The sequence below is a fragment of the Triticum urartu genome, chromosome 7A (genome assembly GCF_056163025.1).
Source record: "Triticum urartu cultivar PI428250 chromosome 7A, HENAU_Tu73, whole genome shotgun sequence".
NCBI lineage: Eukaryota > Viridiplantae > Streptophyta > Magnoliopsida > Poales > Poaceae > Triticum > Triticum urartu.
The window spans coordinates 74059017-74085614 of NC_141879.1; positions in this window are offsets into that span (position 1 = coordinate 74059017).

Sequence of the window (26598 nt, forward strand, 5' to 3'; positions counted from 1 at the left end):
TAGGGGCGATGGGGCAACCAATGACGCGGCTGGGCGTTGGCAGGCGTGATGAGCTACAGACAACGGCGGCAGCTAAAGCAGCAGTGCAGCAGAAGCAACTAGCGGCAAGGCGGGGTGCGAGCACGCGGGCGGCACACGGTCGGGCACGCACGAGGCTCATGTTGGTGGCTCCAGGGTTTGGCTGAAGGTGGTTGGGCCACGCGGGCGCGAACGCCGAGATTTGGCCATGGCGGAAACATCGTGAGAGCGAGCTACGGGGGAGAAAGAGATGCGTGAGGGGAGGGGAAAGGAGCCGGAGCTCACCGGAGAGGCACAAGGAGGCCGGGCGTGGGCTTAGGAGCAGCAGAGGCATGGGAATCGTCGGGGATCGCCGGCGGCCATCGAGGAAGAAGATGGTCGGATCCGGCGGGGTGGTGGTTCCTGACTCCGATGGCTTGGCGTAGAGGACGTAGTCGAGGGCAACGCGTCTCCTGCACATGCCCTCGCGGTGCAGGTCAGGCAGAGACCACGTGGATGATGACGTTCATGGCGGCGGCGGGAGGTGGTGCGTGGAAGAAAGCGGCGCGAGGGGGAAGAAGTGGAGAGGCTAGGGTTTGCAGAGCGGTCCGAGGGTGTCAAGTAGGAGGCCGGGGAAGGCGATGGGGAGGCGCGGATGGCCGGCGGGTGTCCTCCCATGGCCACGGACGGCGCACAGGCGTCCACCGCTCCCTGGTGAACAGGGGAGGGTGATGACCACGGGGTGGGCTAGGCCTCACCGTGCACCAGAGGCCCAAGTGTACAGTGTGGGCCCCTTTACTTTCTTTTCTTTTTAGTTCCTTTTTTATTTTGTGTTTTCAATTATAACCATTGTTTTGCATTTTTTATGTTGTTAAACTATTTTTTTAATTGAGAAACTTGCCTCAATAAATATTATGCAATATCCAGCACTGTCATAAAAAGTTTGAACCTCATTTGAATTTTGGTTTGAATTTAGATGCGATGAATGAGTGTTGCTGGGTCATTCAGAAACAGCTAGGGGCATTTTGGAGTTTCAAATAATTTTGGTTTTAATTTTTTTAATAACTTTGGGAAACTTTGCAATAATATGAACACTTTTGTTTTACCGTTGGAAGAAATAATATATTTGACTCTATTTTAAATATGAATTTGGAGCTGAAATATTTCTTAATTGTTTTTCGTAGGGCATAATGATGATGCCTTGGCATCCTTAGCGTGGAGTTACCGTAGCTTAATTATCCGTGCGTCACAATTCTCCTCCACTACAAGAAATCTCGTCCCGAGATTTAAGAGGTGGAGTAAGGGGGGAAGTTCTGATTCTGAAATTCTAACGAGTCTTCTCGGTCTTGGTTGCTCTTCTCGAAGAGGTCGATCCCTTACGTTGATGTCTTCATTTCACTATTCCAATGCATCATGATGAAGTTGTCGTCCTTTCTTTGGGGAACTCCATCGTTTCTACGAATAGGTAAGGGGCAGCTCTACAATGATAGGATGTTATAAGGGAAAAATCATCTGGGGGTATCCCAAGAATGAACACATGAGTATCTCTCGAGTTGAACAAACGAAACACATCTAGAGCAAAGTAAGAAGGTACCATAAGAAGTTCCAAGCAAATAGACAATCACCGATGCCTGAAACAGCGAGAGAAAGGGGTTTAGAGCAACGAGAATTAGTTTTGTGTCTGATACCAGAATAGATCACAATGAAGGTGGATCGTGAATTACATACAAAGCAAAGAGCGAGGAACAATCTTTGGCAATAGGGGTACACATAAGAGTCAGGTTTCGATCAGGTGGAACTGTGGGTTATGGGCCCACCATGTGGGTTAAAAGTAGGAGGAGCGGTGACATCTTGCATGGTCATGATAGCAAGGCTTGTCAGAGGGTAGCATGTCGATTATGTCGGCAACAACATCGGTACCAAGGGCGAGGGACAAAGAGAACTATTTTCCTGCTCGTTGAAACGAGGTGGACCAATAGGCAAAGTTCTCGTCCATCGGTGGCTCCCGGAATGTCAACCACAATAATAATAGGGTCTTACTGAGAAATTTTACACCGAGGTGTTTACATAAGCAGGGAACTATTACTGCTTAGTCTCATAAACCACAAGAAAGGTTAAACAAAGCAATGGGAAGGAAAAGGTGATTATCATATTAAACAGAACAATGGAAAGGAAAATGTGTTTAAACACATATTACAGGGGCATATTCTTCCCAATGACAAGCAGAGCATGATATCCATGACAGGATATAATGAAGGAAACCCTTAAGGTAAGGGGAGAGAAATTTCATGACATTACCCATACAACGGTGTCTGGATAATTGAGCAAGAAACATTTAGCATTGGGCTCCAAAGGTTCTTGTTGAAAATCGGAGTACCACAGACATGCTTCGAGATAGCATTGACATGGTCTCCAAGCAAGGACAAGAGTTACACTTTCCTCATGAAAGAATTGATAACCTTGCTACGAAGGAAAACTATAAGAATGGGTCCTCCGGCCTGGTGCGCTATGCATTATATCACCTTAACGGGTCTTAACTCTTGGAAGAATGTTCCAACCATCAAATCTGACCGAGATTCAGATTTGATTGGTGTCAGGATACCTCAGACTCAGGATGCCGGAGAAGAAAAAGGTGCAACACAAATTGACGAGCTGGCGTTTCAAGATTCTCAGGAAATGAACTATGGAAGCAAGTTCCGAATCAAGAGTTCATCATTAAACCAAGGATATTGTGAGGAGGTGGCTGATGGACTCAACGATAATTCATTGGAGTTTCCAAAAACATGGATTTCCACAATTATGTGAACAAGGAGATAATATTGGACATACCGAAGTAGGTAACAAAGTATGTTCGAGGAAAACATCCGCGAGTAAACATTGATCAAAACATGCACGTGGAAGGATGGACTAAGTAGCCCGATCGATGTTAGAATGGTAATTCAATAACCAGTAGACTAAGAATCAAGCTATCAACCATTAACTTCAAGCAATAGGGTTGATAAAAGTTTTGAAATTACACATCAAATTTAAATGGCTCGTATCCCAGTTAGAAACAACACAAGGACCAAGATATGAACGGAGATGGCGAGAGGTATTACTATATCAAGAATTCTTAAGAGGTGGTGAAATTCTCACGACATTCCTGTCATAAAAGATGGTAATACTCTCAGGTAAAGAAGAACAATTGCTGGATAGTAAGGAACTCAAAGTATAACACAAAACACGAACAAGTTTGTGTTGAACGGAAGGCAATAAAGTGGTCGATGATAACACAAATCACCGAGGGCAAAGGATGGTATTTCTCATCAAGAATTCGATAGATACCTTGGAAGACCTCAGAATGTTGATGATGATCACAACACATTTGTCGAGAGGTTGCAAGAAGATGTAACCGATCAGCGATGACATCAAGTCAACAGAATGATGAAGCGAAAAGTTATTGGAACCATGGGTACGACACAAACTCGAAATCAAGTTTGCTGTTCAAGGAGAAATGATATGACGAGGAAGATCGACATAAGATTAGCTCACCGTCGAAATTTGTGCTCCGGGAAGAAGGACTAGGTAGCACAGTTAAAATTTAGCACAAAAATGATATAGCCGACCAAGTTAGGAATGACTTGAAGGATTATTAAACTCGTAGGCAATGAAAATTATTTAGGAGTTATTGAATCGGAGTGCGGAATCGATTCACTTCTCGGTGTTCTCAAGTGACTAATAGCTCAGAACCCCGGGGGAAATCTAAAATCGATGAGAAGCAATACTAGATGAAGACTCATAGGAAGCAACATAGTTCTTTGATATCCTCGAGATACTCGAGGTTATTACTCGAAGGAAGATCGACATAGGGGTTGCGGAGATGTATTGATTCACAGAAGACTAGTGTCTTCACTTGCTTGAGAAATGGGATCAAGTAGAAAATATGGTCGGAACCAAGATTGCAAAGGATCAATTCACAGATACCAGATGTTATTATATCAAGGCAATAGTTATTATTACAATAAGCTTCCATGATAGGATATACATCGTGTCCATGGGCATGAACACAAAGTTCAAGGTCGACTCCCACTTCTTCAATGTATAACCTTCCATTCAGCTCTCTTCTTTTGAAAATGACATTAGTTGTTCAAAGTTTTACCTGATACAATACTAAATAAGTATGACCCGTGAAATTTTTCGGGTTCACAAAGAGTAAGGAAGGCATAGGTTTAACCCATCGGGGCATCTTATGAACACATACCACAAACTTCAGGAGCGATTAACTCAAGCTCGGGAGCAGAGCATGGTTGACAAAAGCTGGGGATACAATTTACCAAAGGCATTATGTATCTGATGAAATGCTCACAAGGTTAATGAATATGAAGGATAGTGTCAGACAAAATCCAACAAAGGATCTGGTGGTGCATAAGGGATCTGATGTGAGCATCGCTACTCAACCAGAAGAAGAATGAATGCAAGGAGATCTGATTATAGAAACAACTGACTAATTCAAGCTCAAATGCAATGGGGAATTGAGATTTCCAAATCAAGGGATCAGAAGCCATCGGTCTAATGAAGAATGGATAAGTTGAATAGACTTAGGGGTACAATCAACAACAATTTGATTGTTTGATTCCCAACACATGTTTTGGTGTCTGAGCCGGAAGGATGAATCCTAGGATTTGATTGAGGATTGCGAGCATTCGCAACATTTTGAATAAACAAACTCAAAATGATAATGACAAAGGATACTAATTGAATATTGCTGGTCTTAAGGAACGCAACCAAAATGCAAGAAACAATTGTAGAGCAATAGCGGGCAGAGGATTATCGGAAGATCGAATTTTATTTCGACGTATCTTATGGATCATAAGAACAATGGGGAAAGAACGTATCTCTGTAAGCGTGAGGAATTATCCGTAGGGGGTATTCATGTGGCAAGACTGCAAGGCAGTAGGTACCAAGTATCCTCGAAACAATAGCGAGAATTTCGGGGTATCTTACAATAACAAGATCAACGGGGAATGATTGTATCAATGGCAAGTGCACGTGGTTATCCATAGGGGTTTATCGATGCAAGGGAATTGCTATAGAGATGGCACAAAGTCTCGAGAGAACATCAGAGAGTATCTTCGGGAACCTTCAGTGCACCGAGCAATCATATTGAGTGTGGGGCTCTCTGGGAGGAAGTGGTTGCAAGAACCTAGAGTCAGAGTTTAGTAAAATCATTTAACCCGAATAGAAGAGAGATTAGAGTCCCAGAGTATAGGTCGAGGAATAAAAGATCCTAATACCACCCAATGGCGACGTGGGCCTGTAAGACACACATGCATGCTAGTAAATTTTTTGCAATGTATAGACTTGACTTCGACCAAGGAGTGTGGAAGGGGGATTAGTACAGGCAGTCGGCTCTCATACCAACTTGTGACGCTCCCGATTTGACCGTACACTAATCATGCATGCAAATATGTACGATCAAGATAAAGGACTTATGGGAAGATATCACAACACAACTCTAGACACAAATTAAAATAATAGAAGATTTATATTACAAGCCAGGGGCCTCGAGGGCTCGAATACATAGCTCGAATACACTGGAGTCAGCGGAAGCAACAATATCTGAGTATAGACATAAGTTAAACAAGTTTGCCTTAAGAAGGCTAGCACAAAGGTAGCAACGATCAAAAAGGCAAGACCTCCTACCTGGGAACTCCTAAACTACTCCTGGTCGTCGTCAACGGCCTCCACGTAGTAGTAGGCACCTCTAGTGTAGTAGGAGTCGTCATTGACGGTGGCGTCAAGCTCCTGGGCTCCATCGTCTGGTTGCAATAACCGGGTATAGAAAGGGGAAAAGGGGGAGCAAAGCTACCGTGAGTACCCATCCAAAGTACTCGCAAGCAAGGAACTACACTACATAGGTATGCATTGGTATCAAATGGAAAAGGGGTAGCATATGTCCAATGAACTGCAGAATGCCAGAATAAGAGGGGGATAGCTAGTCCTATCGAAGACTATGCTTCTAGCAATCTCCATCTTGCAACATGTAGAAGAGAGTAGATGGTAAGTTCACCAAGTATCATCGCATAGCATAATCCTACCCGGTGATCCTCCCCTCGTCGCCCTATGAGAGAGCGATCACCAGTTATATCTGGCACTTGGAAGGGTGTGTTTTATTAAGTATCCGGTTCTAGTTGTCATAAGGTCAAGGTACAACTCCGGGTCGTCCTTTTAGCGAGGTACACATCTATTCGAATCGATCAACTTCCCTGCAAGGGTGCACCACATTTCCCAACATGCTTGATCCCCTTTGTCCGGACAAACTTTCCTGGGTCATGCCCGGCCTCGGAAGATCCACACGTCGCAGCCCTACCTAGGCACAACAGAGAGGTGAGCACGCCGGTCTAAATCCTATGGCGCATGGGTCTGGGCCCATTGCCCATTGTGTTGGGTTACGTAGTAATTTCAAAAAATTTCCTACGCACACGCAAGATCATGTGATGCATAGCAACGAGAGGGGAGAGTGTTGTCTACGTACCCACGCAGACCGACTGCGGAAGCGATGACACGACGTAGAGGAAGTAGTCGTACGTCTTCACGATCCAACCGATCAAGCACCGAAACTACGGCACCTCTGAGTTCGAGCACACGTTCGGCTCGATGACGATCCCCGGACTCCGATCCAGCAAAGTGTCGGGGAAGAGTTCCGTCAGCACGACGGCGTGGTGACGATCTTGATGTACCACAGAAGCAGGGCTTCGCCTAAACTCCGCTACAGTATTATCGAGGACTATGGTGGCTGGGGGCACCGCACACGGCTAAGGAATAGATCACGTGGATCAACTTGTGTTGTTTCTGGGGTGCCTCTGCCTCAGTATATAAAGGAGCCAAGGGGGAGGGGGCCGCCGGCCAGGAGGAGGGCGCAGGAGGAGTCCTACTCCTCCCGGGAGTAGGACTCCCCCCCCCAATCCTAGTTGGACTAGGATTCCCCGAGGGGGAAAGAGAGAGAGGGGGGCCGACCACCTCTCCTAGTCCTAATAGGACTAGGGGAAGGGGGAGGCACGCGGACACCTTTGGCTGCCCCTTTCTCCTTTCCACTAAAGCCCATTAAGGCCCATATGGTTCCCGGGGGGTTCCGGTAACCTCCCGGTACTCCGGTAAAATCCCGATTTCACCCGGAACACTTCCGATGTCCAAATATAGGCTTCCAATATATCAATCTTTATGTCTCGACCATTTCGAGACTCCTCGTCATGTCCGTCATCACATCCGGGACTCCAAAAAACTTTGGGTACATCAAAATGCATAAACTGATAATATAACTGTCATCGTAACCTTAAGCGTGCGGACCCTACGGGTTCGAGAACAATGTAGACATGACCGAGACACATCTCCGGTCAATAACCAATAGTGGGACCTAGATGCCCATATTGGCTCCTACATATTCTACGAAGATCTTTATCGGTCAGACCGCATAACAACATACGTTGTTCCCTTTGTCATCGGTATGTTACTTGCCCGAGATTCGATCGTCGGTATTCCAATACCTAGTTCAATCTCATTACCGGTAAGTCTCTTTACTCGTTCTGTAATACATCATCCCGCAACTAACTCATTTAGTTACAATGCTTGCAAGGCTTAAGTGATGTGTATTACCGAGAGGGCCCAGAGATACCTCTCCGACAATCGGAGTGACAAAACCTAATCTCGAAATACGCCAACCCAACATGTACCTTTGGAGACACCTGTAGTACTCCTTTATAATCACCTAGTTACGTTGTGACGTTTGGTAGTACCCAAAGTGTTCCTTCGGTAAACGGGAGTTGCATAATCTCATAGTTATAGGAACATGTATAAGTCATGAAGAAAGCAATAGCAACATACTAAACGATCGGGTGCTAAGCTAATGGAATGGGTCATGTCAATCAGATCATTCTCTTAATGATGTGATCCCGTTAATCAAATAAAAACTCATTGTTCATGGTTAGGAGACTTAACCATCTTTGATTAACGAGCTAGTCAAGTAGAGGCATACTAGTGACACTTTGTTTGTCTATGTATTCACACATGTATTATGTTTCCGGTTAATACAATTCTAGCATGAATAATAAACATTTATCATGATTATAAGGAAATAAATAATAACTTTATTATTGCCTCTAGGGAATATTTCCATCAGTCTCCCACTTGCACTAGAGTCAATAATCTAGATTACACCGTAATGATTCTAACACCCATGGAGCCTTGGTGCTGATCATGTTTTGCTCATGGAAGAGGCTTAGTCAATGGGTCTAAAACATTCAGATCCGTATGTATCTTGCAAATCTCTATGCCTCCCACCTGGACTAGATCCCGGATGGAATTGAAGCGTCTCTTGATGTGCTTAGTTCTCTTGTGAAATCTGGATTCCTTTGCCAAGGCAATTGCACCAGTATTGTCACAAAAGATTTTCAATGGACCCGATGCACTAGGTATGACACCTAGATCGGATATGAACTCCTTCATCCAGACTCCTTCATTTGCTTCTTCCGAAGCAGCTATGTACTCCGCTTCACATGTAGATCCCGCTACGACGCTTTGTTTAGAACTGCACCAACTGACAGCTCCACCGTTTAATGTAAACACGTATCTAGTTTGCGATTTAGAATCGTCCGGATCAGTGTCAATGCTTGCATCAACGTAACCTTTTATGACGAGCTCTTTGTCACCTCCATATACGAGAAGCATATCCTTAGTCCTTTTCAGGTATTTCAGGATGTTCTTGACCGCTGTCCAGTGATCCACTCCTGGATTACTTTGGTACCTCCCTGCTAGACTTATAGCAAGGCACACATCAGGTCTGGTACAAAGCATTGCATACATGATAGATCCTATCGCTGATGCATAGGGAACATCTTTCATATTCTCTCTATCTTCTGCAGTGGTCGGGCATTGAGTCTTACTCAATTTCACACCTTGTAACACAGGCAAGAATCCTTTCTTTGCTTGATCCATTTTGAACTTCTTCAAAATTTTGTCAAGGTATGTTGTTTGTGAAAGTCCGATTAAGCGTCTTGATCTATCTCTATAGATCTTAATGCCTAATATGTAAGCAGCTTCACCGAGGTCTTTCATTGAAAAACTCTTATTCAAGTATCCTTTTATGCTATCCAGAAACTCTATATCATTTCCAATTAACAATATGTCATCCACATATAATATCAGAAATGCTACAGAGCTCCCACTCACTTTCTTGTAAATACAGGCTTCTCCAAAATTCTGTATAAAACCAAATGCTTTGATCACACTATCAAAACGTTTATTCCAACTCCGAGAGGCTTGCACCAGTCCATAAATGGATCGCTGGAGCTTGCACACTTTGTTAGCTCCCTTTGGATCGACAAAACCTTCTGGTTGCATCATATACAACTCTTCTTCTAGATATCCATTCAGAAATGCAGTTTTGACATCCATCTGCCAAATTTCATAATCATAAAATGCGGCAATTGCTAACATGATTCAGACAGACTTAAGCATCGCTATGGGTGAGAAGGTCTCATCGTAGTCAATCCCTTGAACTTGCCGAAAACCTTTCGCGACAAGTTGAGCTTTGTAGACAGTTATATTACCGTCAGCGTCAGTCTTCTTCTTGAAGATCCATTTATTCTCAATTGCTTGTCGATCATCGGGAAAGTCAACCAAAGTCCACACTTTGTTCTCATACATGGATCCCATCTCAGATTTCATGGCTTCAAGCCACTTTGCGAAATCTGGGCTCACCATCGCTTCTTCATAGTTTGTAGGTTCATGATCTAGTAGCATGACTTCCATAACGGGATTACCGTACCACTCTGGTGCGGATCTTGCTCTGGTTGATCTACGTGGTTCAGTAGTATCTTGTTCTGAAGTTTCATGATCATTATCATTAGCTTCCTCACTAACTGGTGTAGGTGTCATAGAAACAGTTTTCTGTGATGTACTACTTTCCAATAAGGGAGCAGGTATAGTTACCTCGTCAAGTTCTAATTTCCTCCCACTCACTTCTTTCGAGAGAAAGTCCTTCTCCAGAAAGTTTCCGAATTTAGCAATAAAAGTCTTGCCTTCGGATCTGTGATAGAAGGTGTATCCAATAGTTTCCTTTGGATATCCTATGAAGACACATTTCTCCTATTTGGGTTCGAGCTTATCAGGTTGAAGCTTTTTCACATAAGCATCGCAGCCCCAAACTTTCAGAAACGACAACTTTGGTTTCTTGCCAAACCACAGTTCATAAGGCGTCGTCTCAACGGATTTTGATGGTGCCCTATTTAACGTGAATGCGGCCGTCTCTAGAGCGTATCCCCAAAACGATAGCGGTAAATCAGTAAGAGACATCATAGATCGCACCATATCCAGTAAAGTACGATTACAACGTTCGGACACACCATTACACTGAGGTGTTTCGGGTGGCGTGAGTTGCGAAACTATTCCACAATTTTTCAAATGTACACCAAACTCGTAACTCAAATATTCTCCTCCACGATCAGATCATAGAAACTTTATTTTCTTGTTACGATGATTTTCAACTTCACTCTGAAATTCTTTGAACTTTTCAAATGTTTCAGACTTATGTTTCATTAAGTAAATATACCCATATCTGCTTAAATCATCTGTGAAGGTGAGAAAATAACGATATCCGCCACGAGCCTCAGTATTCATCGGACCACATACATCTGTATGTATGATTTCCAACAAATCTGTTGCTCTCTCCATAGTACCGGAGAACGGCGTTTTGGTCATCTTGCCCATGAGGCACGGTTCGGAAGTACCAAGTGATTCATAATCAAGTGGTTCCAAAAGTCCATCAGAATGGAGTTTCTTCATGCGCTTTGCACCGATATGACCTAAACGGCAGTGCCACAAATAAGTTGCATTATCATTATCAACTTTGCATCTTTTGGCTTCAACATTATGAATATGTGTGTTACTACTATCGAGATTCAACAAGAATAGACCACTCTTCAAGGGTGCATGACCATAAAAGATATTACTCATATAAATAGAACAACCATTATTCTCTGATTTAAATGAATAACCGTCTCGCATCAAACAAGATCTAGATATAATGTTCATGCTTAATGCTGGCACCAAATAACAATTATTTAGGTCTAATACTAATCCCGAAGGTAGATGTAGAGGTAGCGTGCCGACTGCAATCACATCGACTTTGGAACCGTTTCCCACGCGCATCGTCACCTCGTCCTTAACCAATCTTCGCTTGTTCCGTAGTCCCTGTTTCGAGTTGCAAATATTAGCAATAGAACCAGTATGAAATACCCAGGTGCTACTGCGAGCATTAGTAAGGTACACATCAATAACATGTATATCACATATACCTTTGTTCACCTTGCCATCCTTCTTATCCGCCAAATACTTGGGGCAGTTCCGCTTCCAGTGACCAGTCTGCTTGCAATAGAAGCACTCAGTTTCAGGCTTAGGTCCAGGTTTGGGTTTCTTCTCTTGAGTAGCAACTTGTTTGCCGTTCTTTTTGAAGTTCCCCTTCTTTTTCCCTTTGCCCTTTTTCTTGAAACTAGTGGTCTTGTTGACCATCAACACTTGATGCTCCTTCTTGATTTCTACCTCCGCAGCTTTCAGCATCGCGAAGAGCTCGGGAATAGTCTTGTTCATCCCTTGCATATTATAGTTCATCACGAAGCTCTTGTAGCTTGGTGGCAGTGATTGAAGAATTCTTTCAATGACGCAATCATCTGGAAGATTAACTCCCAATTTAATCAAGTGATTATTATACCCAGACATTTTGAGTATATGCTCACTGACAGAACTGTTCTCTTCCATCTTGCAGCTATAGAATTTATTGGAGATTTCATATCTCTCAATCCGGGCATTTGCTTGAAATATTAACTTCAACTCCTGGAACATCTCATATGCTCCATGATGTTCAAAACGTCGTTGAAGTCCCGATTCTAAGCCGTAAAGCATGGCACACTGAACTATCGAGTAGTCATCAGCTTTGCTCTGCCAGACGTTCATAACATCTGGCGTTGCTCCTGCAGCAGGCCTGGCACCCAGCGGTGCTTCCAGGACGTAATTCTTCCGTGCAGCAATGAGGATAATCCTCAAGTTACGGACCCAGTCCGTGTAATTGCTACCATCATCTTTCAACTTTGCTTTCTCAAGGAACGCATTAAAATTCAACGAAACAACAACATGAGCCATCTATCTACAATCAAACATAAACAAGCAAGATGCTAATGAGGTACTAAGTTTCATGATAAATTTAAGTTCAGTTAATCAAATTAATTAAAGAACTCCCACTTAGATAGACATCCCTCTAATCCTCTAAGTGATTACGTGATCCAAATCAACTAAACCATAACCGATCATCATGTGAGATGGAGTAGTTTTCAATGGTGAACATCGTTATGTTGATCATATCTACTATATGATTCACGCTCGACCTTTCGGTCTCCGTGTTCCGAGGCCATATCTGTATATGCTTGGCTCGTCAAGTATAACCTGAGTATTCCGCGTGTGCAACTGTTTTGCACCCGTTGTATTTGAACGTAGAACCTATCACACCCGATCATCACGTGGTGTCTCAGCACGAAGAACTTTCGCAACGGTGCATACTCAGGGAGAACACTTCTTGATAATTTAGTGAGAGATCATCTTATAATGCTACCGTCAATCAAAGCAAGATAAGATGCATAAAAGGATAAACATCACATGCAATCAATATAAGTGATATGATATGGCCATCATCATCTCGTGCTTGTGATCTCCATCTCCGAAGCACCGTCGTGATCACCATCGTCACCGGCGTGACACCTTGATCTCCATCGTAGCATCGTTGTCGTCTTGCCAAGCTTGTGCTTCCACGACTATCACTACCGCTTAGTAATAAAGTAAAGCATTACATCGCGGTTTCACTGCATACAATAAGATGACAACCATAAGGCTCCTGCCAGTTGCCGATAACTCGGCTACAAAACATGATCATCTCATACAATAAAATTCAGCATCATGTCTTGACCATATCACATCACAACATGCCCTGCAAAAACAAGTTAGACGCCTTCTACTTTGTTGTTGCAAGTTTTACGTGGCTGCTACGGGCTTTAAGCAAGAACCAATCTCACCTACGCATCAAAACCACAACAATAGTTTGTCAAATAGACTCCGTTCTAACCTTCGCAAGGACCGGGCGTAGCCATACTTGGTTCAGCTAAAGTTGGAGAGACAGTCTCCCGGAAGCCACCTATGTGCAAAGCACGTCGGGGGAACCGGTCTCGCATAAGCGTACGCGTAATGTTGGTCCAGGTCGTCTCGTCCAACAATGCCGCCGAACCAAAGTATGACATGCTGGTAGGCAGTATGACTTATATCGCCCACAACTCACTTGTGTTCTACTCGTGCATATAACATCAACATAAATAACCTAGGCTCGGATGCCACTGTTGGGTTACGTAGTAATTTCAAAAAATTTCCTACGCACACGCAAGATCATGTGATGCATAGCAACGAGAGGGGAGAGTGTTGTCTACGTACCCACGCAGACCGACTGCGGAAGCGATGACATGACGTAGAGGAAGTAGTCATACGTCTTTACGATCCAACCGATCAAGCACCGAAACTACGGCACCTCCGAGTTCGAGCACACGTTCGGCTCGATGACGATCCCCGGACTCCGATCCAGCAAAGTGTCGGGGAAGATTTCCGTCAGCACGACGGCGTGGTGACGATCTTGATGTACCACAGCAGCAGGGCTTCGCCTAAACTCCGCTACAGTATTATCGAGGACTATGGTGGCTGGTGGCACCGCACACGGCTAAGGAATAGATCACGTGGATCAACTTGTGTTGTTTCTGGGGTGCCTCTGCCTCAGTATATAAAGGAGCCAAGGGGGAGGGGGCCGCCGGCCAGGAGGAGGGCGCAGGAGGAGTCCTACTCCTCCCGGGAGTAGGACTCCCCCCCAATCCTAGTTGGACTAGGATTCCCCGAGGGGGAAAGAGAGAGAGGGGGGCCGTCCACCTCTCCTAGTCCTAATAGGACTAGGGGAAGGGGGGAGGCGTGCGGCCACCTTGGGCTGCCCCTTTCTCCTTTCCACTAAAGCCCATTAAGGCCCATATGGTTCCCTCGGGGTTCCGGTAACCTCCCGGTACTCCGGTAAAATCCCGATTTCACCCGGAACACTTCCGATGTCCAAATATAGGCTTCCAATATATCAATCTTCATGTCTCGAGCATTTCGAGACTCCTCGTCATGTCCGTGATCACATTCGGGACGCCGAACAACCTTCGGTACATCAAAATGCATAAACTCATAATATAACTGTCATCGTAACCTTAAGCGTGCGGACCCTACGGGTTCAAGAACAAAGTAGACATGACCGAGACACGTCTCCGGTCAATAACCAATAGCGGGACCTGGATGCCCATATTGGCTCCTACATATTCTACGAAGATCTTTATCGGTCAGACCACATAACAACATACATTGTTCCCTTTGTCATCGGTATGTTACTTGCCTGAGATTCGATCGTCGGTACTCCAATACCTAGTTCAATCTCGTTACCGGTAAGTCTCTTTACTCGTTCTGTAATACATCATCCCGCAACTAACTCATTTAGTTGCAATGCTTGCAAGGCTTAAGTGATGTGTATTACCGAGAGGGCCCAGAGATACCTCTCCGACAATCGGAGTGACAAAACCTAATCTCGAAATACGCCAACCCAACATGTACCTTTGGAGACACCTGTAGTACTCCTTTATAATCACGCAGTTACGTTGTGACGTTTGGTAGTACCCAAAGTGTTCCTCCGGTAAACGGGAGTTGCATAATCTCATAGTTATAGGAACATGTATAAGTCATGAAGAAAGCAATAGCAACATACTAAACGATCGGGTTCTAAGCTAATGGAATGGGTCATGTCAATCAGATCATTCTCTTAATGATGTGATCCCATTAATCAAATAACAACTCATTGTTCATGGTTAGGAAACATAACCATCTTTGATTAACGAGCTAGTCAAGTAGAGGCATACTAGTGACACTTTGTTTGTCTATGTATTCACACATGTATTATGTTTCCGGTTAATACAATTCTAGCATGAATAATAAACATTTATCATGATTATAAGGAAATAAATAATAACTTTATTATTGCCTCTAGGGCATATTTCCTTCACATTTCACACCTGCACGTTGCGTACGCGGCCGGCGAGCAGACCTAGCCTCCCTTATACAAGAGGAGGCATTCCAGTCTAACCTGGCGCGCACCGCTAACTCGCTGACGTCACGAAGGCTTCGGTTGATACACGACGTCGAGTGCCCATAACTGTTCCCGCGTAGTTGGTTAGTGCGTATAGGCCAGTGGCCAGACTCAGATCAATTACCAAGATCTCGTTAAGCATGTTATTTTGAAATAACCACGGACGCCGACCAGGGCCAGGCCCACCTCTCTCCTAGGCGGTCTCAACCTGCCCTGTCGCTCCGCCACAAAGATCCACTCAGAGGGTCGTCGAGACAGACGTCCTTTCGGACCCAATCCGTGAATCACTCGCGGGTACTCTACGAGCTGACCCGACTTTAGTCACCACAAGTATCATATAATATGTATATAAGTATATACCCGTGATCACCTCCCGATTGATCACGGCCCGATAGTATAGCATGGCGGACGGACAAGAATGTAGGGCCGCTGATGATAAACTAGCTTCCTATACTAAGCATTTAGGAATGCAGGTAAGGTATCAACAACTATAGCAACAATGACAGGCTATGCAGCAGAGTAGGATTAACGGTAAGAAGTAACATGCTACACTACTCTAATGCAAGCAGTAGAGAGAAGAATAGGCGATATCTAGCAATCAAGGGGGGGCTTGCCTGGTTGTTATTGCAAGAATGAGGGGTCCTCGTCGATGTAGTCGATCACGGGACTATCGGCAGCAGTCTCGGGGTCTACCAGAAAGAAGTAACCGAGGGGAACACAATAAATAACAGAGCAATCAAAGGCATCACAAAGCATAACACAACAATACGCGGTGCTAGGAGTGGTCTAACACGGTGCTATACGTTATAGACAGAGCGGGAAAATATCAGAGGACATTTCCTAGGTTTCGGGCATTTACCGGACAGACGAAAAAGAGGGGACGGTTCCATGTTCAACATGCTAGGGGCATGTGACAGATGAACAGACCACGTATTTGGATTCGTTGGATTTTTTGAGCAACTTTCATATATAAATTATTTTAATCCGAGTTACGGTTTATTTTCTATGAATTTTCAAAGTCTTAAACATATACCAGAATTCCCAGAATTAATATTAATTCAAAAAAATAGGTGGCTGACAGAGTGTACCCAACTATTTGCATATGTGACTGACAGTGGGCCCTGTTGACTGCTGAGTCAGCAGTCAATGGTCAACTAGTTGACTGGTCAAACTGACCAGGGGACCCACATGTCATAGGCTATTTACCTAAACAAATAAAAAACCTAACTTATTTAAATGGGGGCCTACATGTCATTGTCACATATATTTAACAACTGTTTAACTTGATCTAATTTGTGGTAGGGCCCGCTGTCAGTGCCTAATTAGTGGGGAAATTAGCACTAATGCGATTAGCCCCTAATTAAGCAAAACACAAAAAAAGGGGGGGACCGTACTGGTAGAGAGCCAACCAGCCATCAGGGTTGTGCCCGCTGCACGGATGAGCAGAAGGCTCGCCCATGGCCAGCAGCCCCGACGGCCAGCGGCGACCGGTGACTGGCGCGGGAGCGGTGGCGGCGGGCGGCGGGCGGGGCTAGGCGGAAGAGGGCGGCGAGGCGCGAGCAGCGGCTGCGCGGGACGCGGGTGACAGAGGGGGAGCCAGGCGCAGGTGAGGCCATGGCCTCGGCGAGGCTCACCGGCCCCGGCGGGCGAAGACGGACGCAGGGGCGGCGAGCGGGGCTGCAGGCGGCGGCCGCGGGGAGGTTGGGGGCGCGGGGATGGGACGCCGCCAACGGGAAGAGGCAGGGCGTACAGACGACGGGCGCGGTCGGGAGTAGCCGGCGGAGGTGGGACGCAGGGAGCCAGTGGAAGCGACGACAGTGGGTGCAGGGGTGAGCACAGCCACGGCGCCGGCGGTTCACGTAAGGAGAAATCTCCGGGCCGGGGAGCAGCTAGGGGCGATGGGGCAACCAACAACGCAGTTGGGCATTGGCAGGCGTGACGAGCTGCAGACAACGGCGGCAGCTAAAGCAGGATTGCAGCAGAAGCAACTTGCGACAAGGCGGGGTGTGAGCACGTGGGCGGCGCACGGTCGGGCATGCACGAGGCTCATGTAGGTGGCTCCAGGGTTTGGCTTAAGGTGGTTGGGCCACGCGAGCGCGAACGCCGAGCTTCGGCCATGGCGGAAACATCGTGAGAGCGAGCTACCGGGGAGAAAGTGATGCGTGAGGGGAGGGGAAAGGAGCCGGAGCTCACCGAGAAGGCACAAGGAGGCCGGGCGTGGGCTTAGGAGCAGCAGAGGCGTGGGAATCATCAGGGATCGCCGGCGGCCGTCGAGGAAGAGGACGGTCGAATCCGGCGGGGTGGTGGTTCCCGGCTCCGATGGCTTGCCGTAGAGGACGTAGTCGAGGGTAGCGCGTCTCCTGGACATGGCCTCGCGGTGCAGGTCGGGCAGAGACCATGTGGACGACGACGTTCATGGCGGCGGCGGCGGGAGGTGGTGCGTGGAAGAAAGCGGCGTGAGGGGGAAGAAGTGGAGAGGCTAGGGTTTGCAGAGCGGTCCGAGGGTGTCAAGTAGGAGGCCGGGGAAGGCGACGGGGAGGCGCGGATGGCCGGCGGATGTCCTCCCATGGACACAGACGGCGCACAGGCGTCCACCGCTCCCTGGTGAACAGGGGAGAGTGATGACCATGGGGTGGGCTAGGCCACACCGTGCACCAGAGGCCCAAGTGTACAGTGTGGGCCCCTTTTACTTTCTTTCCTTTTTAGTTCCTTTTTATTTCATTTTTCAATTATAACCATTGTTTTGCATTTGTTATGCTGTTAAACTATTTTTTAAAATTGAGAAACTTGCCTCAATAAATATTATGCAATATCCAGCACTGTCATAAAAAGTTTGAACCTCATTTGAATTTTGGTTTGAATTTAAATGCGATGAATGAGTGCTGCTGGGTCATTCAAAAACAGCTAGGGGCATTTTGGAGTTTTAAATAATTTTGGTTTTACTTTTTTAATAGCTTTGGAAAACTTTGCAATAATATGAACACTTTTGTTTTACCGTTGGAATAAATAATATATTTGACTTTATTTTAAATATGAATTTGGGGCTGAAATATTTCTTAATTGTTTTTCTTAGGGCATAATGATGATGACTTGGCATCCTTAGCATGGAGTTACTGTAGCTTAATTATCCGGGCATCACACTCTGCGTGGTGGATTTATTTATAAAGTCGGGCTCTCGCTTTTCTCTAAAAAAGTACTCTGACTTGTCTTGTACTTCAAAAAGATACTGTATTGCTTCCCTAGAGAGTTCTTTTCCCAATCCTTTGATCAGAGTTTTTTTCTCTCTAGCCGGTCATCTTAATTGGCATTTTTCTTTTTGGTTTACCGATTTATGATCGATTTACATCACCCGCCACCACCTCCGACCCCTGCGCATCTACACTAACATTGGCACCGACTCTACACCGGCCATGACATCATCAGCCCGGCACGGCTGGACGCGTTGCCCAAGGGACGCCTTCGTGTGTAGTTGCCGGCCGCTCATCCGCTTGGTCTCCATTGCCGGACCGTCTTAGTCTTCATCGTCTGGGAAATCACCAACAAACGGCGCCATCGACTTCAATCTGCGCATCGTACCAGCCATGGCGCGTACATCGCCGCTGTTGGTCTGATCAACCGATCACGTGCGTGACTTTGCCAAGCCCGTCCCCGAGACGCGCCTACCGCCGATCGAGCCACATGTTGTCGTCATGTCGTCCCTTCGGACCGCTCCGTCGCCACCCCAAGGCCCTCCCGCTGGCTGCCCTAACTGCCCACTACTCCCATCGATGCACGTTTAGGTCGTCGTGCTACAACACGGGGTCCATGCCACACCCCTCTCGAGATCCTCCCAACGGCTACCCCCGTAGCTGCTGCCTTTGTGTCACCTCTTCGGTCTTTCGCGCCGCGGCACGCGGTCCACGCCGCTGCTGTCGTGCCGTCGCCACTGGCCAGTGGTGCTCCCATTGTCTTCCCCAACCCGCGAGCAGCCGCTACATCACCGCTTCGGGCTGTAGGGCTATGGTACGCGGTCCCCGCCGCTGCCAGAGGCCGTCACCATGGCTGCACCGACCCGCGCTCCGCCACTGTATCGCCCTTTGAACCGTAGCGCCACGACCTGCGATCCACTCCGCCATCCCTGCGCGTTGACTTCCCGTGGTATGTGCCGCCACTAGTAGAAAACAGGGCTTTGGTCACAGGGCAATATTCACATTAGTCCTGGTTCAGTCACGAACCGGGACTAATGTGAGCATTGGTCCTGGTTCGTGCGGCTAAGGCATTAGTCCCGGTTCACCTGAGCCCTTTAGTACCGGTTTAAGACACGAACCGAGACTAAAGGGTGCGATGCCCTTTAGTCCCAGTTTGTGTCTCAAACTGTGACTAGAGATTAGACCTTTAGTCCCGGTTTGAGACACGAACCGGGACTAAAGGGTGCGATGCCCTTTAGTCCCGGTTTGTGTCTCAAACCGGGAGTAAAGGTCCAATTTTCAAACTCTACCCCCCCGGTGGATCGCCTTTTTTGTTTTGGAAAAATCAAAATAAAATGATAAAAACATCAAAAAATAAAATCCTTCGAGAGTTAGTTACATGAACCTTTAGTCCACGTGGAGGGCCTTTAGTCCCGGTTCGTATAAGAACTGGGACTAAAGGGGGAGGCTTTAGTAACGACCCTTTAGTCCCGGTTCCAGAACCGGGACTAAAGGCCCTTACGAACCAGGACTAAAGGCCCTTTATCTACTAGTGCGCGTCACCTCCCTCGGCGCGAGAACACTGAAGGAAATATGCCCTAGAGGCAATAATAAAGTTGCTATTTATATTTCCTTATATCATGATAAATGCTTATTATTCATGCTAGAATTGTATTAACCGGAAACTTAGTACATGTGTGAATACGTAGACAAACAGAGTGTCCCTAGTATGCCTCTACTTGACTAGCTCGTTAACTAAAGATGGTTAAGTTTCTTGACCATAGACATGTGTTGTCATTCGATGAATGGGATCACATCATTAGAGAATGATGTGATGACCATAGACATGTATTATGAATTATGTGTTTTGGTGACCGAAGTTTGTTCGGAGTCCCGGATGAGATCACAGACATGACAAGGAGTCTCGAAATGGTTGAGAGGTAAAGATTCATATAGAATGGTTCCGAAGAGGTTCAAGGATTTTTTGGAGTTGGACAAGGGGAGGGGGCGCGACCCCCCTTTCCTCTTTCCCCTCTCCGTTGGAAGGAAGCGAGCGCGCGCGCGCGGGGGGGGGGGGGGGTGGCGAATCCTACTAGGAGTAGGACTCCCCCCTAGGCGCGCCTCTCCCTGGCCAGCCACCTCCACCCCCTCTCCTTTATATACAGGGGCGGGGGCACCCCAAAGGCACACCAAGATTTCTATTAGCCGTGTGTGGTGCTCCCCTCCACGGTTTACGCCTCCCGTCATAGCGTCGTAGTGCTTAGGCGAAGCCCTGCACGGATCACATCACCATCATCATCACCACGCCGTCATGCTGTCGGAACTCTCCCTCAACCCTCTACTGGATCCAGAGCTCGAGGGACGTCATCGAGTTGAACGTGTGCTAAGCACGAAGGTGCCCTATGTTCGGTATTTGGATCGGATGGATTGTGAGGACGTTCGACTACATCAACCGCGTTAACCTAATGCTTCCGCTTTCGGTCTACGAGGGTACATGGACACATTCCCCCCTCTCGTTGCTATGCATCTCCTAGATAGATCTTGCGTGATCGTAGGAAATTGATGGAAATCGCATGCTACGTTCCCCGACAGTGGCATCAGAGCCAGGTCTATGCGTAGATGATATGCACGAGTAGAACACAGAGAGTTGTGGGCGATAATAGTCATACTGCTTACCACCAACGTCTTACTTTGATTCGGCGGTATTGTTGGATGAAGCGGCCCGGACCGACATTACATGACCGCGTTCATGAGACTAGTTATACCGACGTGCTTGGGTTAAACTTGAGGAGCCTAGCATATGCAGATATGGCCTCGGAACACTGAGACCGAATGGTAGAGCGTGAATCATATAGTAGATATGATCAACATAGTGATGTTCATGATTGAAAACAACTCCATCTCATGTGATGATCGGACAGGGTTTAGTTGATATGGATCACGTGATCATTTAGATGACTAGAGAGATGTCTATCTAAGTGGGGGTTCTTAAGTAATATGATTAATTGAACTGTAATTTATCATGAACTTAGTACCTGATAGTATTTTGCATGTCTAAGTTGTTGTAGATCAATGGCCCGTGCTACCGTTCCTTTGAATTTTAATGCGTTCCTAGAGAAAGCTAAGTTGAAAGATGATGGTAGCAACTACACAGACTGGGTCCGTAACTTGAGGATTATCCTCCTTGCTGCACAGAAGAATTACGTCCTGGAAGCACTGCTAAGTGCAAAACCCGCTACAGGAGCAACACCGGACGTTATGAACGTCTGGCAAAGCAAAGCTGATGACTACTCGATAGTACAGTGTGCCATGCTTTACGGCTAAGAATCGGGACTTCAATGACGTTTTGAACGTCATGGAGCATATGAGATGTTCCAGGAGTTGAAGTTAATATTTCAAGAAAATGCCCGAATTGAGAGATATGAAGTCTCCAATAAGTTCTACAGCTGCAAAATGGAACATAATACTTGGGTTAAAATTGAGGAGCCTAGCATATGCAGATATGGCCTCGGAACACTAAGACCGAAAGGTCGAGCATGAATTATATAGTAGATATGATCAACATAGTGATTTTCACCATCGAAAACTACTCCATCTCATGTGATGATTGGACATGGTTTAGTTGATATGGACCACGTGATCATTTAGATGACTAGAGAGATGTCTTGCTATGTGGGAGTTGTTAAGTAATATGATAAATTGAACTTTAATTTATCATGAACTTAGTACCTGATAGTATTTTGCATGTTTTAGTTGTTGTAGACCAATGGCCCGTGCAACCGTTCCTTTGAATTTTAATGTGTTCCTAGAGAAAGCTAAGTTGAAAGATGTTGGTAGCAACTACACGGACTGGGTCTGTAACTTGAGGATTATCCTCCTTGCTGCACAGAAGAATTATGTCCTGGAAGCACCGCTAAGTGCAAAACCCGCTGCAGGAGCAACTCCGGACGTTATGAACGTCTGCCAAAGCAAAGCTGATGACTACTCGATAGTTCAGTGTGCCATGCTTTACGGCTTAGAACCGGGACTTCAACGATGTTTTGAACGTCATGGAGCATATGAGATGTTCCATGAGTTGAACTTAATATTTCTAGCAAATGCCCGGATTGAGAGATGTGAAGTCTCCAATAAGTTCTACAGCTGGAAAATGGAGGAGAATAGTTCTGTCAGAAAACATATACTCAGAATGTCTGGGTACCACGACCACTTCACTCAACTAGGAGTTAATCTTCTTGATGATAGTGTCATTGATAGAGTTCTTCAATCACTACCACCAAGCTACAAAAGCTGCATGATGAACTATAATATGCAAGGTATGGATAAGACAATTCTCAAGCTCTTCGCAATGCTAAAGGGTGCGGAGGTAGAAATCAAGAAGGAGCATCAAGTGTTGATGGTCAACAAGACCACTAGTTTCAAGAAGAAGGGCAAAGGGAAGAAGGGGAACTTCAAGAAGAACGGCAAGCAAGTTGATGCTCAAGTGAAGAAGCCCAAGTCTGGACTTAAGCCCGAGACTGAGTGATTCTCCTGCAAAGGGACTTGTCACTGGAAGCGGAACTGCCCCAAGTATTTGGCGGATAAGAAGGATGGCAAAGTGAAAGGAATATTTGATATACATGTTATTTATGTGTACCTTACTAATGCTTGTAGTAGCACTTGGGTATTTGATACTGGTTCTGTTGCTCATATTTGGAACTCGAAACGGGGGCTACGGATTAAAGGAAGATTGGCTAAGGACGGGGTGACGATGCGTGTGGGAAATGGTTCCAAAGTCGATGTGATCGCCGTCGGCACACTACCTCTAGATCTACCTTCGGGATTAGTTTTAGACCTAGATAATTGTTTTTTGGTGCCAGCGTTAAGCATGAACATTATATCTGGATCTTGTTTGATGCGAGACGGTTATTCATATAAATCAGAGAATAATGGTTGCTCTATTTATATGAGTAATATCTTTTATGGCCATGCACCCTTGATGAGTGGTCTATTTTTTATTGAACCTCGATAGTAGTGATACACATATTCATAGTATTGAGGCCAAAAGATACAAGTTTAATAATGATAGTGCAACTTATTTGTGGCACTTCCATTTAGGTCATATTGGTGTAAAGCGCATGAAGAAACTCCATGCTGATGGACTATTGGAATCACTTGATTATGAATCACTTCATGCTTGCGAACCATGCCTCATGGGCAAGATGACTAAGACTCCATTCTCCAGAACAATGGAGCGAGCAACAGACTTATTGGAAATAATACATACTGATGTATGTGGTCCGATGAGTGTTGAGGATCGCGACAGGTATCATTATTTTCTGACATTCATAGATGATTTGAGCAGATATGGGTATATCTACTTGATGAAGCATAAGTCTTAAACATTTGAAAACTTTAAAGAATTTCAGAGTGAAGTTGAAAATCACCGTAACAAGAAAATAAAGTTTCTACGATCTGATCATGGAGGAGAATATTTGAGTTATCAGTTTGGTCTTCATTTGAAACAATGTGGAATAGTTTCACAACTCACGCCACCTGGAACACCACAGCGTAATAGTGTGTCAGAACGTCATAATCATACTTTATTAGATATGGTGCGATCTATGATGTCTCTTACTGATTTACCGCTATCGTTTTGGGGCTATGCTTTAGAGACGGCTGCATTCATGTTAAATAGGGCACCATCTAAATCCGTTAAGATGACACCACATGAACTATGGTTTGGCAAGAAACCCAAGTTGTCATTTCTTAAAGTTTGGGGCTGCGATACTTATGTGAAAAAGCTTCAACCTGATAAGCTCGAACCCAAATCAGAGAAATGTGTCTTCATAGGATACCCAAAGGACAGAGTTGGGTACACCTTCTATCACAGATCCGAAGGCAAGATATTCGTTGCTAAGAATGGATCCTTTCTAGAGATAAATTTCTCTCGAAAGAAGTTTGTGGGAGGAAAGTAGAACTTGATGAGGTAATTGTGCCTTCTCCCGAATTGGAAAGTAGTTCATCACAGTAATAAGTTCCAGTGATTCCTACACCAATTAGTGAGGAATCTAATGATGATGATCATGAAACTTCTGATCAAGTTACTACAGAACCTCTTAGGTCAACCAAGGTAAGATCTGCACCAGAGTGGTACGGTAATCCTGTTCTGGAGGTCATGTTACTTGACCATGACGAACCTACGAACTATGAGGAAGCCCGGATTCTGTGAAATGGCTTGAGGCCATGAAATCTGAGATGGGATCCATGTATGAGAACAAAGTGTGGACTTTGGTTGACTTGCCCGAAGATCGGCAAGCAATAGAGAATAAATGGATCGTCAAGAAGAAGACTGACGCTGACGGTAATGTTACTCTCTACAAAGCTCGACTTGTTGCGAAAGGTTTTCGACAAGTTCAAGGAGTTGACTACGATGAGACCTTCTCACCCGTAGCGATGCTTAAGTCTGTCCGAATCATGTTAGAAATTGCCGCATTTTATGATTATGAAATTTGGCAAATGGATGTCAAAATTGCATTCCTTAATGGATATCTTAAAGAAGAGTTGTATATGATGCAACCAGAAGGTTTTGTCAATCCAAAAGGTCCTAACAAAGTGTGCAAGCTCCAGTGATCCATTTATGGACTGGTGCAAGCCTCTCGGAGTTGTAATATACGCTTTGATAGTGTGATCAAAGCATATGGTTTTATACAGACTTTTGGACAAGCCTGTATTTACAAGAAAGTGAGTGGGAGCTATGTAGAATTTCTGATATTATATGTGGATGCCATATTGTTGATTGGAAATGATACGGAATTTCTGAATAGCATAAAAGGATACTTGAATAAGAATTTTTCAATGAAAGACCTCGGTGAAGCTGCTTATATATTGGGCATCAAGATCTATACAGATAGATCAATAAGCTTAATTGGACTTTCACAAAGCACATACCTTGATAAAGTTTTGAAGAAGTTCAAAATGGATTAGTCAAAGAAAGGGTGCTTGCCTGTGTTACAAGGTGTAAAGTTGAGTCAGACTCAATGCCCGACCACTTCAGAAGATAGAGAGAAAATGAAAGGCATTCCCTCTGCCTTGGCCATAGGTTCCATCATTTATGCAATGTTGTGTACCGAACCTGATGTGTGCCTTGCTATTAGTTTAGCAGGGAGGTACCAACCACTAGTAGAAAAAGGGGCTTTTGTCCCGGTTGGTAAGGCCCCTTTAGTCCCGGTTTTCGAACCGGGACTAAAGGGTCGGTACTAATGCCTCTCCCCTTTAGTCCCGTTTCTTACATGAACCGGGACTAAAGGGCGCGGCCACGTGGAGCTCCACCTTTAGTCCCGGTTGGTAACATCAAGATCTATACAGATAGATCAATAAGCTTAATTGGACTTTCACAAAGCACATACCTTGATAAAGTTTTGAAGAAGTTCAAAATGGATTAGTCAAAGAAAGGGTGCTTGCCTGTGTTACAAGGTGTAAAGTTGAGTCAGACTCAATGCACGACCACTTCAGAAGATAGAGAGAAAATGAAAGGCATTCCCTCTCCCTCGGCCATAGGTTCCATCATTTATGCAATGTTGTGTACCGAACCTGATGTGTGCCTTGCTATTAGTTTAGCAGGGAGGTACCAAACACTAGTAGAAAAAGGGGCTTTTGTCCCGGTTGGTAAGGCCCCTTTAGTCCCGGTTTTCAAACCGGGACTAAAGGGTCGGTACTAATGCCTCTCCCCTTTAGTCCCGGTTCTTACACGAACTGGGACTAAAGGGCGCGGCCACGTGGAGCTCCACCTTTAGTCCCGGTTGGTAACACCAACCGGGACTAAAGGAAATTTTATAATTTTTTTTGAAATTTTTTTGAATTTTTTTTTTATTTTCAAATTTCTGAATTATTTTAACCTCTAGTGTGTAATCACCACCCCTCATCACTGCTCAATTTATCCTCTAATCACCCCTCATCATTCCAAATCATCTAACTTCCCGAACGGTCACCCATCCTCCCACTCCCCCAGCGTGAGCACGCTTAACTTCCGGGTTCTATTCTCTCTCATTTCCAAGTCTGCACTTGTTGTTTTCCTAACAATAGTAAGATGTCAATCCTATTAACTTTCATGAATTTTGCTTGAGCATGAAGTGACACATTTCACTGTTTGAGTTTGAAACTATTGTTTTAAAAAACAATAATTATTTAGTAACACTAATATTTCTTGAATAATTAGTTTGACCACAGTTT